The sequence below is a fragment of the Chlorocebus sabaeus genome, chromosome 14 (assembly GCF_047675955.1).
Source record: "Chlorocebus sabaeus isolate Y175 chromosome 14, mChlSab1.0.hap1, whole genome shotgun sequence".
In the NCBI taxonomy this organism is placed as follows: domain Eukaryota; kingdom Metazoa; phylum Chordata; class Mammalia; order Primates; family Cercopithecidae; genus Chlorocebus; species Chlorocebus sabaeus.
The window spans coordinates 26349073-26357927 of NC_132917.1; positions in this window are offsets into that span (position 1 = coordinate 26349073).

Consider the following 8855-nt stretch of genomic DNA (forward strand, 5'->3'; position numbering starts at 1 on the left):
GACTTGGGGACCCCAGCCCACCTCCCTGTGCCCAAGGATCTGTAGCCGAAGGCTGGTAGAAGCATCTCAGATCTCCTGCTTCAGCCCCACCATGGAGCTCCCCTCCCTCAGTTCCCAACTCCTAACATTCCAGCACAAGTCCCTCCCTTCTGCCTCTCCCCAGGAGTTAAGCCCAGCAGAAACCAGAACCCTTCTCAGAGCTGCTAGAATCTTGTGCCCCATAAATCAGGATGTTGAGCTGTGAGACCAAAGGAAAGTTCTGGAAAAGGAAGTCAATCACCTGATGATTGTTTTTAAATAGCATCTCGTGAACTCAGACTTACCCATGGGATGAAACTGCCTTCCACCACCGCCACCGCCAGTAAGGATATTTGGGGCTCAAACCTCCTTCTCTTGATGCTTAAGCAGCATAGGGTGCAAAGGGCCCTGCAGCAGGGCCTAGGGCTCCTGGAAACCATGGTCTGCTCTGTGACATGGCCCAGAGGGAGCTCAGATACCCTCTTGAAACCTGCACTCACCCGGCCTGGCTGACTTTGATAGAGGGAGACAGAAGGTCTTTGGGGAACTTTTGTAAGAGGGAGACATTGTGTTCTCTTTAAAAGCCAAGATTATCCCCAGGTCACATGAGTTTACACACACACACGTGCACGTGTGCCCTTACACCTACACATGTGTGCCCATGTGCACACACATTCACCTACATGTGCGCGCACTCCTATCTATTCATCCTGGAGTGCCCCGGGATTCTGGAGATGCAGAGGTGCACATTGTGGTGTTGACTGTGGTCCTCAGAAGAGGCAAGAAAGAGATTTTGGGGTGACCCAAATCCCAGCAGAGCCCCTAGCAATGCAGAAGGGGGAAGAGTATGGACTGGGAACTGCAAGAGACCAAGAATCAGGAGAAGGGATTCCTGAGTGAAAGAAGGATTCTGGAGCCACCTCAGGAGGGGCAGCTTACCTGCACTGGCTTCTGGGCAGAACCTGGGCAGCAGGCGCTTTGCAAAGGGCGGGTTTGACCTGGAACAGAGAGAAACAGACTTAGGATCTGAGAAAGAGACCTTTCTTTCTGAGCGACGGGTAGAACTCTGAGAAAGGACTGATCTGGCCTTAGATTGAACGATGGAAGGAAGTGCAGGCTACGATGAGGCCTGGAAACCCCTCCAATGTTCTGGGACAAGCAACCAGCCAGAATGGATCATGTGGGCCAGGGCTCCTTTTCACCCTGGCTTGTGTGTGATGTCATCCAGAGCTTTTCTTTAAGTATATGCCCGGGGGGTGGTCTTTACAGAGATGGGTTGGGGATGTCAGGGTTGAGGGATGGGGGGCAGGGGGCAGAGCTTGGAAGCTGGGGTGGCCCTAGAAGGGTGGTCATGTCCTCTTGGTATTAAATGGGGTGGTAACAGGCATTGAGAGTGGTTCTCGCTGTGGGAACCTGAGCTAAGAAGAGGTGGGGTGGGGATGGGTAGTCTAGTAGGCCAGGTAGCATCAACTAAGGGACCTCCCAGGTAAGATTGCCCTGGTGAATTGACCATAATCCCAGATAGGGCCAATCAAACTCCAAAGAGAGGGGAACCTGCAGACCCTCCTTGGTCAACATGTTCAACCCTTATGAGGGCTTGGAATGCCCATGCCCCACCCCCCAGGCTGCCTTAGCCTGGCACAAGACCCCCTAGATGGCTGGAGCTGTGAGTATGGGGTCTGTGCAAAGTCTTAGGGCCACTCCATATGGCTGTGGTGGGCCCAGTAACCTGCTCAGACCACATTAGAGCATACGGTCTGGTCCCTGGGGCATTTCTAGATTCAAGGCCTTCCCCTTACAGTGTTGAACAAATCCTATACCCCGGAGCTCAGGGTTATCTTTTTCTCCTCCCAGATACATCACCCCCGCACCGGCAAACCTTGCTGGGTGCTGAGAACACTCTCAAAGGCATGTGTCCCAGTTACAGACAGCCACTGGGCCACCTTCCTCGGTGGCTGAGCTTAAGTCTCTGAGGGCAGCTTCTGAGAGTTGCCCCCCTGGTTCTGCCCAGGAAAGGAGCCTTGGCCTCTCCAGAGGCAGATGTGGGATCCCTTAGAGACTGTAGATCTGCACCAGCAGAAGGGTGGGGCTGGTGAAGGCTCCTTAGACGTCCTTGTCCACCCCATGTGTTGCATAGATGAGGAGCCTGAGGTCCACGGAGAGGACACGGTTACTCCTGGGTCCCAGAGACAGGTTCAGGGCAGACCCGGGGCTCCTACTGCCCATCTTTTCTATCAAAGTTCACGCCACTGTCCCGAAGACCCTGCTCCAGATACGGAGTTGCAGAAGCTTTCCTGAGCCTAGGTGAGGACATTGCCCACCCTACTTTCCCAGGATGAGCATTGGTGAGGGCCAGGGTGAGCTCTGGCCGAGGCAGGAAAGCGCTGTCTAAACACGCTCTGGGGCCTGTGCGTCTGGCTGGCTGTCCCCCGGGCCAGGTGGGCCTCTGACACACAGCAGGAATTTTCCACTGGCGCATCCTCTGGCTGGTTGGGATCCAAAGCATTTTCCAGCCTTTTTGTTTCACTCCAGTTGTCTCCCCTGCCCCATGAAGATGTGCCCTGGGGCCCAGAGCATGGGGGCCGTGAATTTTCAGAGAAGCTTCAGGGAGCCCCGCTTCTGTGACCCAGAAGCCATCAGTCAGTACCTAAAATACAGAATGAAGGAAAGGAAAATCACTTTTAATAAATCTACACAGATAGTGAAATTAAAGTTCGGAAAGAAGGTGACATGTCCAAGGTAGATCCAACACAGGTTTGTCTAAGCCTGGCACCATCCTGTTTCCACTGTACCAGTTTCCCAAGGTTAACAGCCAAGGTCACGGGAAGACACTGCAAGGGGAGTTTCAAAGATGAAGCTGTGGCCAGGCACGGTAGCCCACACCTTTAATCCCAGCACTTTGGAGGCCGAGGTGGGCAGATCACCTGAGGTCAGGGGTTCAAGACCAGCCTGGCCAACGTGATGAAACCCTGTCTCTATTAAAAATACAAAAATTAGTCTGGTGTGGTGGTGCACGCCAGTAATCCCAGCTACTTGGGAGGCTGAGGCAGGGGAATCACTTGAGCCTGGGAGGCAGACATTGCAGTGAGCTGAGATCACACCACTGCACTCCAACCTGGGCAACAGAGCAAGACTCCATTTCAAAAAAAAAAATAAAAAAGCTGCAGGAGGGGGCTGGGCCATCCATGTGGGGACACTGCCAACTCACAGAAGTCCCTGGAAAGGACAGCTGAGTGTGCCAGCAACGCACGCATCCCCATGCTGTGTCACTCCAGCCTGGAAGCAGCAACGCCAGCTGCTCCTCCCGAAAGGCCAGGCCAGGCGGCCGGGGCCCACGCTTTAGGAGCCTGTGACTCCTTATCCTGCATCACAGTGGTAGGACTTTTTCCTGGGTTGGGGTTGACACGTTTGACCCTGCATCCAGAGCATTCCTTGGGTAGCAATAAGGGCCTTGACCTGGAACCTGTAGGGAGGACAGCCTGAGAGGCTGGGCCTGCAGATGGAGACCAGCTGGGCTGGAGCCTGAGTCTTGTGGGGCCTTTGTCAAGCCATGCAGGCGGGCCACAGGAGGCCACAGTGGGCAGCCACAGGCTGCTGCTTGCTCCCAAGGCAGTGTTCCTGGTGGTTGGGGTGGTACCTGTGCCTGCAGGGCAGGTTCACAGTGAAGGAGAGAAGACCGACTTAACACACTGAATGGCATTCTCTGGGCTCCTCCCTTGGACCCTGGGAATGTTTCCTAGAATCACCACCAACTGCCCAGAGCCTGGGCCTCCACAAAACTGACCTCAGGGAGACCCCAGCCCATTCAGAGAGGTGGACAAGTGGGGAAGGTGATGACAGGAAGATCTAGGGTGCCGTTTGGCCTGTGCAGCCTCCCACTCCCATGAAACTCCTTGCTATGGTTTGAATGTTTCCCTCCTCTGAAACTTATGTTGAAACTGAATCCCCAATGTGGCAGTATTGAGAAGTGGGGCCTTTAAGAGGTGATTAGGTCATGAGGGCTCTGCCCTCATGAATGGACTAATCCATTCATGGATTACTAGATTAATAGGTTAGTGGATTAATGGGCTATCATGGGAGTGGGACTGGTGGCTTTATAAGAAGAAGAGAGATCTGAGCCAGTATTCTCAGCCCCTCACCCTGTGATGCCTTGTACCACCCAGGGATTCTGTACAGAGTCACCACCAGCAAGAAGACCCTCAGCAGCCCCTTAGCCTTGGACTTCTTAGCCTCCATAGCTTAAGAAATAAATTCCTTTTTTTAGCCTGGCACAGTGGCTCACACCTGTGATCCCAGCACTTTGGGAGGCTGAGACAGGTGGATCACCTGAGGTCAGGAGTTCAAAACAAGCCTGCCCAATATGATGAAACCCCGTCTCTACTAAAAATACAAAAATTAGCCAGGCGTGATGGTGGGTGCCTGTAATCCCAGCTACTCGGGAGGCTGAGGCAGGGAGAATGGCTTCAACCCGGGAGACAGAGGTTGCAGTGAGCCAAGATTGCACTACCACACTCCAGGCTGGGTGAGAGAGCAAGACTCTATCTCAAAAAAATAAATAAATAAAATCATAAATTCCTTTTCTTTGTAAATTACTTGGTTTCAGGTATGCTCTTTAAAGCAACGAAAAATGAATTAAGGCACTCCTACGGCGGGCTCCCCATTGACCAGCCCAGCATTTCCTGCGTTAGAGAAAAAAGTTTTTCCATGGTCAAATAAACTTGGGAAATCAGGCCAAATCAGTCCTCATTCCCAAATGTATTACAAATTTCCTTCAGATCTTCTAGACAGTGGTTCTCAAGCAGGGGTGAATTTGTCCCCCAGGGGACACTTGTCAATGTATTTAGACATTTTTAGTTGTCACAACTGGGAAGGTACTACTGGAATCTAATGGGTGAAGGCCTGGATGCTGCTAAACATCCTATAATGCACGGGACATCCCATAATAAAGAAGTATCCAGGCCCAAATGTCAATAGTGCTGAAACTGAAAAACTTTGTCCTAGAGTGTTGCATAGAACTCCAGGGAGGTGTTCAGGGGCCACAATATAGAGAACATTTGTCATTCTTTCAGGCCACCCAGCTTCTGCTCTCCCTTCCCATGTTTGAGGATTTGCCTCATGTTTTGAGCAAGAAGCTGCACCCAGAACGGAAGCTCTATGAAGCCGATCCACATCGTCCCAGCCTCTCTTGCAGCTAGGTGGGAGGCACATGACCTCCCTCCACCAGTCACATGTATTTTCCCCAGGCTTTGAATCCAAAACTCATGATGCAGAAAAGTGAGACTATGCAGAGCCTATTGTGTAGTGGTGAGGGAGGTGGCAGCAGCTGTGGTGGCAGGGATATAGGTGGTCCTAGATGCAGCACCCAGGGTAAATGGAGCTAGTGGCACAAGCTAAGGTGTCTATGCAGCAGTAAGATCTTCTTGGGGTCCATTACACAATGTGACTTTGGGTGTTGTTCCTGGCTACTTTGCCTCTGATCTTGATTTTTCTGACCCTACAAGAGATTCTATGAGCTACCCAAGATCTTTAGAATAAATCCTTTTTAAGCTTAAATTAGGAAAGTCGGCTTCCGTTTCTTGCAATTAAGAACTAACTGGGTGGTACTGAGTTCTCTAAGTGTATTTGGGCACAGGATTCTTTTTTCTTTATTTTTTATTGTTAAACCAGAATATTTATTGCATGACTAATTGTTGAAATTCTTAAGATGAACTGGATGCTGCAACAGCTGCCCTCTTGGGTTGAGGTGTTGTTCCTTCACAGAACCCATGCCTGAATCTGCGGTATACAATTTTTAGGTGCCTCATTTGACCAGTCCAGGTGGTATTTCGTCTTTTAGCCTTGGCACTCCAGTTATACTTTCTCTTGCACTTGGCGGGTTAGCCGCATTTGCCACAGGTTGACTTCTGAAGGTGGTAGGCCTTAGAGCCACAGTGGCAGCACAACATGTGTGTCTCATTGCAACGCTTTCCAAACAATGATGTTCCCTTCATCATCTTGCTTCTGTGGCCGAGACCAGAGAGTGGGCACAGGATTCGTTGTTTTGCAGAACATCTCAGGGAACCCTTGTGCTATGAGTATACTTTAAGGTATATTGGCCAAAATGAGAGTCAAATAGGGATTCCCATAACCTCTGCTCCTGACAGACCAGACCACTGCAATAGCTCCACCTCCAGCAGAGGTCCAGGACCAGTGAGGACATCAGCATCTCTCTCCTGGTTGTAGCTGAGTCAGGGATACCCCACAACTACCCTCCTCTTCCATGCCATCAAGGGTTGAGAACAACTGCAGCTGGCTGCAGCCTCAAAAATCAAAACACAATCAAGGTGTGGAAATGATTGGGCTTATCAGAAGAAGATGGAAGAAACTGGAAATGTGCACAAGAACTCTGATGCCTGATAGGGGTGATGATACTGGCAAATCAGAGATGGGTTTAAAGAGAAACTTGAGGTTTTAAGAATTTAAGAAGTCAGAAGGGAAAAGAGAGACTTTTGGGGAAGGTCAGATATCTACCTAGAAAAGAGTGAAGCTATTTTAGGGGATTTTATATCTGGACTTCATGGAAGATGCTGAGCCCAGTTTCAGATATGTTTAAACAGAGCAATTTTAAATGACATTCATTTATTTACTCAACAAATATGTACCAAGAACTAGACATTAAACAAGTGCTGGGGCGGTAGTGTTGAAGAAAGCAAGCATAGTGATCTGCCCGTACCCTCCTAGAGCCTGAGATTTAGTCGGGGAGGCAGATACCCAGTTCTTAAGATGCAACTGATCTTTCCATTATAATGGTGTTTTATCACTGGGGAAGAGAGTGAGAGCTGGGGAAATATATGTGGTGTAACCCTTTCTGGGGTCATGGGGGACTTCCTGGGGATGGGACCATCAGAGGAGCAGAAGTAAGTAGATGGGAAGAGGGGCAAGTCTGGCGGAAGAAGGGTCCACATTGGGGCTAAGATGGAAAGATTATGGAGGGTTGGGTACTGAAAGAAGGCTCCAGAAGCCCAGGGTTAGGGCAGGGCAGGACAGAGGACCTGAAGCTGGGCTGGAGAGGTAGGCAGGAGCCAGATCCACAAGGGTCTTGTAGGCAATTTCAAGGATCCAGGTCTTCATCCTGAAAACAATAGAAATAATTGGGGGGTTTGGATCAGAGCCATGTTACTTAAGGCTGAAGGAATCTGAAACTATAAAATCCGATGTGGCTTCTTCACCTCACCTCAGGTGGGGATTGTGGTCCAGGTGAACTAAAAAGAGGGAGGCAGAAGGAAAAGAATGGACTTTGGGAGGCACCTACAGTGTGCTCAAGCAGCACGCTGGGCGCTTTACACGTGGCGTTGCCTTTATAGCAAAGCTGAAATAACCAGAAAAGAAGCCCTGGCCCACTTAAAGCTGGAGTGTGTGCTTCCTCCCACCCCCTCAAAGAGTTGGGTGTCCCAGGCCTGAAGGCTGTCAGGGAGCTTCTGGGAGAAACAGGGAGCGTCCTTGAGAAGCTGGAGGAGCAGGAGGGGTGGAGAAGAAGGAAGTAAGCAAGAGGAACTGGCCCACACAGCCAGAGCACATCCAGAGAGTGAGCTGAGAAGGAATCTTAGAAATCGGCAGGTCCAACTACCCTTTCTACAGATGAGGAAACTGAGGTCCAGGGTTCAGTGGCAGAACTGGAAATAAAGCCAGCTCTTTAGCTTCTTTTCAGCTGTTCTTCCTACTGCTCCAGGTGTGTGCACAGGTCCCTGTGTGCATGCACATGTGCACGCCGTGTGTGTATGTGTGTGTGTGTGCGTGCACACACATACGTGGCTGAGATGAGGTCATCTGTCTCTCCATCCATCCGTAATCCAGGATGGCCATGATGTCGACATGCATTAAGATGTTTATAGAAATAAAAAAAAATGCTTAGGAAAGAAGTTAATCTCTATATGGGGGCAGGCGGATCCAGTTTCAGAAGGTTAATGTCTTGATTTTTTTTAAATCCCTTTTCTGTTTTATTCAAAGAGGATTTGGTGTTCTCAGCCCCAGCTGGGAGCTTAAGAAAACAAATCTGCGTTTTTCAGCCTCAGCCTGTCCCTGAAGCTCTAGGCCTCTTTTATTGGACCTGAGGACAGGGATGCCTGGAACCTGGTCTCTACTCAGGTCAGCTCCGTGCCTCAGTTTTCCTCCGTACAGAGGCCTGGGGCTTCCCTTTCTATCCCTCTTCCCAAGAGTTGTTTGTCCAACCCAAGAGCAAAAGGCTTCAGACACAGAAGATGAGAAGCAGAATTCACAGTTGAAGTTAGGGGACCTGGCCCGGCAGCTGAGAGAGGACAATAAGCTCTGAGGGAGACTCTGAGGTATAAGCAGAGAGAGGGGGAAGATACACAGACAGCAGTGTGTTGTGGAGAACTCACCAGGAATCCCACCTTCCCCATCTACTGTCTGGATGAAACTTGGAGTGACCTTTCCTCCTTGGAAAAATGGGGGTGGCTCTGGGGCCACATTTGCACTGGCTATGCTCTTACAACTGCTGAGTTTCGAGGCAAACATGATAATGTATTTCTAAGGTCAGCATTGGTAGGTGGACAGAGGCCTTGGTGTGGCCATCTGTGGTCCCCACCAACCTTCATCAAGCCACTGGAGACCAACCGCCTCCTGGGGTCCCCACCCATCAGACTCAGTAGCTTCTTGGCCCAAAAATCCCAAGAGAGAATTCCTCTTTGCAGAAGGCTGGACTCCCCAGGGTAGCACAAGGAGAGCTGGTACCCTCACCCAGGGCTAATTGGGTTCCCAGAAATTTTGACTACAACAAAAAAGCAGGTCCCAGTTCCTCCAGATTCCCAAGGTCAACATGAGTATCGGCTGCCCTGGCC